The sequence below is a fragment of the Phaseolus vulgaris genome, chromosome 10 (genome assembly GCF_000499845.2).
Source record: "Phaseolus vulgaris cultivar G19833 chromosome 10, P. vulgaris v2.0, whole genome shotgun sequence".
NCBI classification, from domain to species: Eukaryota; Viridiplantae; Streptophyta; class Magnoliopsida; order Fabales; family Fabaceae; genus Phaseolus; species Phaseolus vulgaris.
Window position 1 is genome coordinate 33,702,453 of NC_023750.2, and position 10,153 is coordinate 33,712,605.

Below are 10,153 nucleotides of genomic sequence, written 5' to 3' on the forward strand. Positions count from 1 at the left end.
ATTTTGTCTATGTCTCTAAATTAAACTTTAACAAAAATATACACGCAAAAGAAATATAATAAACCCACCATCCTCAGGTCATCCTAAGGATGAACCACTCTAATATCATAAATGTAACACCCTAAAATATATAAATTTTTACAAAAGGAATAAAATAAAACAATGCTTTTCACTCTTTTCCCAAAGTTCCTCCTGCACCTGCACACACAAACGCGCGCACACACACACACATGCTCGTGAGTCATAGCAGTTCATACACAAACAACACATGCAAGGGTAAGCTATCAAAAGTAAAATTCTAACATATGAAAATAGAAGTAAAAAAAAAATTAATTAGATTAATCATTCATATATATAATTTTATTTTTATTTTTCCATTAATCATAGTCATATAATACTCAATACCAATCACCACAATCCAACTACATTCCATTACCATCATCAACACTCATATGGATCAAATTATCAAACACATTCATTTTCATTTCATTCATACTGACTACTCATAGATTCATTTGTCTCATAGTACCTTGATTTACTTTCAGTCCCCAGTACTTTTGATTTCATTTCAATCATAGTGATTGCATATGGATTTATCGTCTTCTAGAAGACTCATTAAGTATTCCTTACCAAAGCCTAACATCTAATTTACACCTCTAGGACCAGGGTAGGTCCAAACATCCAATATCGTGTGTCTCTATAGGTCGATGTGTGTATGAAATATTTCTTCAACTTCTCACCACCTGATACTTTAGTATATGTGACTTAGATCATCAAATAAGATAGATGATCTCTATTAAAACATAGAGTTTTCATACTTAATGTAAATTACATAACATCTCATACATTATAAAAAAATGTATGGCATCTTGTTCATACAAGCTTTGATAGTACAATATCACTAATTTATATTACATACCATTCAATGACATAACAATTAAAAATTCACAAATCAATTCAATATACAAACAAATGTCTATTTTGCATAAAAAAAATCATGCATAATTCAAATGATTGAAAAAACATTAATTAAAGAAAAGAATGAATGAAAAAAAGTCTTTTTTAGGCTAGCTTGAGCGAGAATGGACCCCCTCGAGAAAAACATTTCTCACTTGAGCGAAAATAAGGTTGAAACGACTGATTTTTCAATGTGATTTTCGCTTGAGCGAGAATAGGCTCGTGAGAGAACAAAGTTGAAGAGCAAGTCAAGTGCAATGATATTTTCGCTTGAGCTAGAATCATCTCGTTTGAGCAAAAATATCAGTAAATTAGCCTCAACAATCAGACTCAATTACATCTTCAAGGATCTTTTCACAGATATTTTAATACTAATACTTCTAAATTATTAATGTAAACTATTATTTGCTTAAGCATCTTTGTTCAATCAATTACATACACTCAAAATCATTCAAATTCAATTTAACTAACTATATACTTAACATGCATAATATAATTTCCAAATTAAATTATTATCTAAATCAACTATCCTAAGGTTATATTCAACACACATATAGCTTCCGTTACTTGAACTTTGTTATTATAGTAGAAATTTTAGCTCAAACAAGGAAACCACTTTAGAATCTAAAGACTTAAAACATGTTATCGAAAGATCACCAAATTCCAATATATGGTAAAAAAAAGTTGAGATGAAGACTTTTATCAATTGTCCTCATCAATATTGATGGCTAAATGATAAGAAAATGAAATAAGAAGAAACCTTTAGAGTAAATATGAACTTACTCTAAACATACCATAAAATCAATATATACCTTAAAACAATATATAAAAAATAGAACAAACAAACATGGGGGACTAGATCAAATCCATGCAAAGACATACAAAGACCTCCCAAGAGCAGCCTAAGCAAAATGATACAATGAGAATTTATACCTATTATGGAAAAAATCTAAGTAAAGACTAGAAAGTAAACAACCATACCAAACAAACTCAAGTCAATGAAGCAACCTTAAAAAGGAAAACGTATCAGCACAATGATTATTGTTCTCGCCAAAACTCGAGGTCGCATGCTTGGAGGTGCTCTCTGAGGTGATCCTTTGTAATCGCAGCCTTTGGTTGCTTGGAGATCACTGTGAGATGTCGGGAGCTTCACCTGTTAACATACTCTGACGATGAAGTCAGTGAGAGCATAAAAAAATTGTATCATATGTCTAGTATAGAATAGAACTTACTTTTTGTTGGGGACTCGTACACCTTTTGTAGGGGGTTGTCAATCCCCCTTTCTTTGAAAAATCGTAATAAACCTCTTAATTGTTTTTTGAATCCTTGGCTTTTCAAGGGTAGTTGGGCATAAATATCTCATTTCCTACTTTTGGTCAAACATGTGATCAAATGAACAAATAATTAAACAGACACAAATACAACAAATAACATATACTTTAATCAGAATTTTAATGATCAGACCTGACCTATATGGGTTTAATTATCCAAGCATAATTATCAGGCGTTAACCCGATCTTAACCGGACTGTACAATTACCCTCTCTGAACATATGTCAAAGTTTAAACTCAATCTCCTTGCAGAAAGACAAACATTTATTCCATCTACTACGTCTAGACCAAGGAATAAGATGTGAGGAAGAGAAACCAACACATACCAGGGTATAATCACTTTCTAGTCACAAACGCCTATAACCAACTTCTTGTGCCTTCTCAATAGCAATGATAACTCCCATAAGCTCAACAAAGAGGAACAATTGAACCTAAGAAATGAAGAAAAATCTTCAATAAACTCCCCCACGACACAAGCACAAGCCATAATAATCTCTAGCAGCACCTTCAATGTTAACTTTAATTTAACCAACCAAGGGAAAACTCCAAATAACATAGAGGGGCTATAACACTTTTCTAGACCTCGTTTTAATTCCAAAGAATTTCAAAATCGAAAAGTTAGATACATCATTACTCATGGATTTATTATAAGAACTTCTTGACAATCTGATGTAGGTCTTTATAAAATCAATGGTTGTAATCATACTAATTTTTTTTTTCTTGAAATCTAACATGATTTATTATCCTCCAAATCATCCAGACCAAAAAAGTAACAACAACAAGCCTAATATGCTTAATCAAGGGACTCCTTGGGAACTTTAGGGAAAAGATAAAATCAACAGAGGAAGAAATAGTCACCCTAGGGAAAACATACTAGAGTCAAGAACAAATTTGTAGAGCAACAAGACATTTGAAAAAATGAATGAGAAATAGACTACTCATGATTATTACATAAAGTAAACATCGAACAAAGATAAACCCCACTATGTTGCACCTCATTATCCATAAGCAACCTATTCTGTAAAAATTTCCAAAGAATAACAATCTTAGTCAACGATATAGTAGAGGACAATTTAAAAGTATCCTAGACAAGAGAGACCTCAGAAAAGGAGAAAAAACACTGTGGAAATTTATGATTTAAAAACCCACAATCCTCAAGCATCCAATTAGGAACATCCTTTTCACCATAAATAACAACATTTTTCTCATTCTGAATATTAGGCATAATGGACAAAGGAAAAGGTATAACCCAAGAAGAACCAACCCAAGCTTGTTAAACCTTGTAAGATAGCTTAATTCTTTCATTATAGAGAACACCCACAATAATAGAAAATATCTAAAAGAGCACCACATGTCATTCCAGAAATTAATATTGGCACCAGATTCCACAGTTCAGGAAGTATGCTTAAGAGTCACATCATATAAATATATGATACTCCACCAAATAGAAGAAGAGGGATATAAGATCTTTTTTTTATCTTAAGAACCTAGTCTTCATAAGGAGAGTCCAAGATTTGTAACTATACGCAAAGTTCCTTGCAGGCTTCAAAAGATAAGCTTTATTCTCAACTTGGAAATTAATGACTTACAACCAATCTTCAGATTTGGAAGAAGAAGCTTACTCTAGTTAATTATGACAATACCCGTTTTCATAATGTCATCAGTCCATATAAAATTCATAACTCATTAGTCAACCTGTTTAAGCATAGAAATTGATACAATCCAAGTAAACAAGAAGATTATCAAGGCCTCAAGAGACCATTCACACTATGAGCAGTCATCTCAACAATCAAGTCAAGTCCCCACCAAAGATCTAGCAAACCTCACCAGAAGAAGAAGTGGGCATAGACAAGAACACCAAATGTTCTTTCTTCTGGTTTTCTTAAAAATAAAACATGTTGTAAATAATTTAGGCTCACTTTAGGGGTCCAAATAGCAAGATAGGCTAGAATAGGTGCTTTTAGAAAAATAAGGGGGTGTAGTTATCATTTTAGCTTGTGTCTAACCCTTTAGAAAGAAAAGTTGACCTAACTTCTAGAAGAACAAGCCTAAGGTGCGGTTTTGACTTAGTCAAACCCTAAAGACAACCCCTCACACATTTACCATCCTATCCTTGCTCATCTTGTTTCCCAAGGCACCCATTCCCATAAATAGGGTGCCTTACTCAATGTATTTTCATGTTGAAATTGGATATAGAAGAAAACCTCTGCACAAATTGTGTGAGGCTTGTATGCTCTAGCTTAAGTCTTATCTTGTGAGAGTTGAGAGCTCTTCAATTGGCGAACCTCTACACTCATCTTGTTGAATCCACACTCCAAGTGGCATGTTCAATCTCATCCCACACCATAAGTTTTCTTTCTTTCATCTCCTTCTTCCATTTTCCATATACCACTGATATTGTGTTTTGTGTTCTTGTTTGTGGTTCCATTGTTCAATTCGGTTCCATCTATCTCTTTTGTTACCTTTTCATATCTTTCCAATTCTGCAACTTGCATCATTGACACCTTATAATGTGTTTTTCCTTTTGTCTTTGGAAGTGAACATTCACACTTACTTAACTACTTGGGATTAGGTTCGTGTCCAGTGAGGATCTTCCCTAGGTCTTACCATATATTTGATAAAAATCAAAATCATAAATAGAGTGTCACCCCTAAAATAAATAAATCTAAAATCAACTCACAAAAAAAAATATCATTTATATACATTAATACATTAAAGCTAAATTCTTTCTATCATATTTAAAGTTGTTCCTTTCCAAAACGTCAATTTAAATATAACCCAATCAACAATAGCTAAAGAAATTGACTTTTAACAACATTCAAAAAAATATGAACACCAAAATAAAAGAAAGGAATAAAGTCATGATTACAATTAAGATAAGCTTTGACAAAAGAATTAGAGTTATCTATTGTAAAAAAAACTACTCTAGGCATGACCAACCTCTGAGAAAATTAATTATATGATTTTACATATGGCTAAACTAATGAAAAATTATAGTTGGCACGTTTCTTAAGAAACTTAAACTTGGAATTCTTACTAGATATGAAACAATTTCTAATATGTAACAAACATATGAAAAAAGTTACTTAAAATTACGTTAACTGTTATTTCAATATATTTCTCCAGAATCCAATAGCAAATACAACTTGCATTATATACTATTTATTAATTATTTCATGCAATATTAATTACCTTGTTTTGTCCATAACTATTTACTTATATTATTGAGTTTTTATTTATTTCAAATTTCACTCTTACTCTCTAAACAAACAAAAAATGACTATTTTTTAATCATGATATTAGTACACATTATTGATAAAAAAAAACATTATTTATAGCAAAAAAATAAGGACTAATATCATCTCGAACCTTGAACATGTACCGAAGGTGAATATTTTTCTTCCTAATGATAGTCTATTTTGTACCTAAAGTATTTCATCAACAAAAACTACAAATAGTTAATACTTGTATTTAGCAATATTGATAAAATTCACAACTTTATATATATATATATATATATATATATATTCTTTATTATATATATATATATATATATTCTTTATTGTTAGATACTATTGTTAAGGAATAATATAAGATTTAATTTTTTTATCAACAATAAAAATAAAATAAATAAAATGAAATAAATGAAAATACTAGAGGTATTCTAACCAGTATAAAAAAAACCTATAACAAATATACCAGGTATACTACATATTGTACCCATTCTCAATACGGAAACCACAATCGGCTAAAAATACACAATATTATTTCATGCACTCTCCAACAATATAAAATTCGTATAACTTATTTGATATGATAGTTACCTAATTAATATTTTTTATTGTATAACTTATTTGATATGATAGTTACTTAATTAATATTTTTTTATTGTTAGTCTTAGTACTTTGTATTTCATCAAATTAAATTCACCTTTACTCTCTAAATAGTTTTCTTATCAATCTTATAACTCTCAACTATTATTTATGTTACATAAAATATCGTCATTAATTAATTGATAAGCAGGTAGCCACATTATAACTTCATTACTTCTGACACAAATGACTACTTTAGCATAGTAGTAATGAGTTAAAATGTACTTGGTCTGAAACATTTTATAGTAGTTCCAAGAAACCACAAGAAAAGTTGCAACAGGGAAACTACATCAATAACAAAACCAAGAACGTGTTGAATGATTATTCATAGCATAATATTAATGGGTTAAATATATGTTTGATTTCTATATATAATACAAAACTAGTTTTTTTTTCCTAGTCCAAATCTTAGATCTTTTAGGTGCTCGTAGTAAGAAAACTATTAGAATGAGTCTTTATCAATTTTTTTTACATAATAAACCATTTTTTAACGTGACTATATTATAATATTTACGTTAATGATGTGTCAACGTGAAATATTTTAGCATCCTAGTACACATTGGAAATCTGTTTACCATGAAAAAAAATTTGATAAAAATTCATTCCAATAGTTTTCTTACTACAAATACCCAAGATGTAACGACACTTTTTTTTAAAAAAAAAAAGCACAGACAGTGTGCCCACACTATCACTTTCTTCTTCATTCTTCCAAATCACTTTCTCTCTCTACCAACTTCTCTCCTCTCCCTTCTCTCTTAATTTCTCACTTCATACCTCATCTATTTTAGAATCTGATCATACCACGCTGTAGCAGAGGAGTTAAGGAACATTTCTACCCGATCAGATTTTCAAACAGAGTAAGTTCATTTTTACTCTAAATATCCTTTGTTCTCTGTTTTTCCTTAGGATTTAGTCATCAATCTTGGTGGGGTCAGTTGAGAAGTTTAATCCTCTCAACTTATTCTATTATATACTGAAATTTTGTTTTGTTTGGATAATTTGCATTAGGCCCGTAAATCTTGAAGCTTATCCAAACGGTGGGGAATAAAATTTTAAAAGTTGCTTGGAAAGCAAGCAATTGAGGTAAAGGAAGCTAAATTTAATTTTTAATAGCACCCTAGGATAGAAGATCTGAATGCGGAAGGGACGTGGTCCCAATATTCAATTTTTCTTGCAGGGATGTTGTGTGTTTATATATATTGGGTTGTTTGTTTATATATTATTTAAATTTGTGGAAATATTCGGTTTTAATGATTTAATATTAAAGTGTTATTTTTTTTACGTCAAATAGACTTTTGAATATTTTGGATCACTTTTTGAATTATATTGTATGACGAAATGGTATGGAATTGAATTCATACATTTGGGATAATGTATGGACTGATGTTCATTGTGTATTAAATATTGATGTCGGGATAATGTATGGACTGATGTTTGTTGTGTATTAAGTATTGATGCCTATGTGGTAACAGAGATCTCCGAGCTTCACTGATGATCTAAGTCACATAGACTAAGATATCAGGTGGTGAGAAGCTGATGGGGGAGTTCATGCACACCGTGACATATGAGATGCACGGCTTGGGTTGAATTGAACTTACCTTGATCCTTTCTGTTGGATTCGCTGGTAATCTTTGGATCAGGTGTTAGTCTCTGGTAGGACTTACTTAATACGGGTCTTCCGGAAGACGTTGTTTGTTGAATATCTTGGATGTGTAGATCCATGTGAGATCTATGTGATTGTTTTAGTGTTGGGATTTGAAGAAGATTGTATAATTTGAGAAATTGATCATGTAACTTGGTTTTCTCTTTTGATTTAATTGCGTATATTATAAAATTCTATTTTCACTAGCTTACCCTTGCTTTTCTTGTTGTGTTTGAACTGCGATGACTGTATTACGTACACGAGCAGATGATCTTACAGGTGTCTGAGGATCAGAAGAGTTTTAAGGCGTTGATTTTGAAACTTATATTGTAAATATTTGTATTTCTATATGTCCTAATCACGTATTAGGAATGTTTTGAAAAACTGTAAGTTTGTATAGAAATATGTAGAACCGGTATTGTAATAGTTATATGTAAATTATGGGGTGTTACATTTAATGGTATCAGAGCGGTTCATCCTTAGGATAACCTGAGGGTAGTGGGTTTATTGTGTTTCTCATGTGTGTAGATTTTTGTTTAAGTCTAGCTTAAGACTAAGTTAAAAGTCTCTAATAGGATGTTTAACAAAGTTGTTTTCTTGAAACTTTGTTTGTGCTTGAGTCAAATTAGTTGTTATGAATAAAGATGAAAGTAATAAGAATGAAAAGAATCTTGATAGAGTGGTGAGGGTGCACACTCATGACTGGATCAAGATTATTTTCTATCTTAATTGTAAGTAGCTAGAGTACATTTCAGAGATAAGTTTTGATTGGTGTTTTTTTACCTGTTTCGTGTGATTATTTCTTTGAAGTTAATTTGTCTTAAAGATGTTGTTGGAAATTTTTAGTAATTTCTAATCCAATTCTTTATGTGCTTAGAAGATGGCACGTAGACCACCTACTCCTCCTCCACCAGTAGATATGCCCAACTTAGCTCGGGCAATAGAGATGATGGCAACAACCTTGCAACAACAGAGTGCTACTATGGCACAATAGCATCAGGCCGCCCTTCATCAATTAGAAACTACTAGATTAGCAGTTGATGCATCTCAGCTTCATCAACAACCCCATACCTCTAGTCTGGAGGATTTTCTGAGACACAATCCACCCAAGTTTAATGGGAAGGTAAATCCAGATGGAGCAGACCAGTGGGTGAGAGACATAGAAAGAATCTTTAAAGCTACTCAATGCCCTGAAGAGAGAAAGTTATCTTATGCCATCTATATGCTTATTGAAGAAGCTGAGTTTTGGTGGATAGGCATGAAGCAAATGATGGAAGACAAAGGTGAAGATGCTACTTGGGAGAACTTCAAAGTAAGATTCCTAGAGGAGTATTTTCCTGATAGTGTCAGATATGCAAAAGAAATTGAATTCATGCAGCTGGAACAAGGAAATTTTTCAGTCACTGAATATGCTACTAGGTTCAAACACCTAGCTAGATTCTACACCCAGACCAGGACTGAGGCTTGGAGATGTAGAAAATTTGAGTTTGGGTTGAAGCAAGAGCTTAAAGAAGTGGTAATTCCTATGTCTATTAGAGATTTCCCTGCTCTAATGGAGAAAGCAAAAGTAGTGGAGAGTTTGAAAAGTAGTAGCACACTTGCTAAGCCTCAAGTGGGAGGACCTTCTAGAAGCACACCCAAATATGAAGATAAAAATAAGCCTTATTCCAGACCTCAATCCTTCAGGAGTGGAGGACCTACTTCTCAGTTGTTACCAAATGTCAGATGTTTTAGATGTGGTGGGGAACACATAGTTAAATTTTGTCCTCATCCAGTGCCAAACGTTACATGTGATAGATGTCATAGATATGGGTATGCTACAAAAGACTGTCGTGTCCAATTGGGAGCTCCAAATTCTGGCGGAGTGCAGCAAGTACAACAAAATAGTAATCAAAAACCCAAAGCTACTAGTAGAGTTTTTGCCATTAGTGGAGCTAAACCTTCGCAGTTTGATAGCCTTGTTAGAGGTATTTGTCTTATCCTTGGAACACATTTATCTGTATTGTTTGATTCTGGGGCAACCCATTCTTTTATATTTTTTTGATTATGCTAAGAAACTTAAGTTGCTAGTCCAAGAATTATAATTTGAGTTGGTGGTCTCTACACCAACAGAAGGTATTATAGTAACTTTTTCCATGTGTGCTGAGTGTCTAGTAATTATAAATGGGCAGAGATACAAGATCAACATGATTTGTATACCTCTAAAAGATTTGGAGGTTATATTGGGAATGGATTGGTTGTCTGTTAATCATATCCTTATAGATTGTGGTCGGAAGAAGTTAATTTTCCCTAAATTAGAAGGAATGCAGGTTATCTCAGCTCATCAGTTTGAGAGAGAGATACGAGAAGGT

General features: G+C 32.2%; 1 long non-coding RNA gene across 1 annotated transcript; it reads left to right on the forward strand.

The window, feature by feature from the left end:
* Positions 1 to 6,857: 6,857 nt before the first annotated feature.
* Positions 6,858 to 8,242, forward strand: LOC137819082 (uncharacterized). Its single transcript, XR_011082231.1, has 3 exons — positions 6,858 to 7,017; positions 7,169 to 7,243; positions 8,070 to 8,242. It is a non-coding gene; the product is annotated as an uncharacterized lncRNA (long non-coding RNA).
* Positions 8,243 to 10,153: the final 1,911 nt, after the last annotated feature.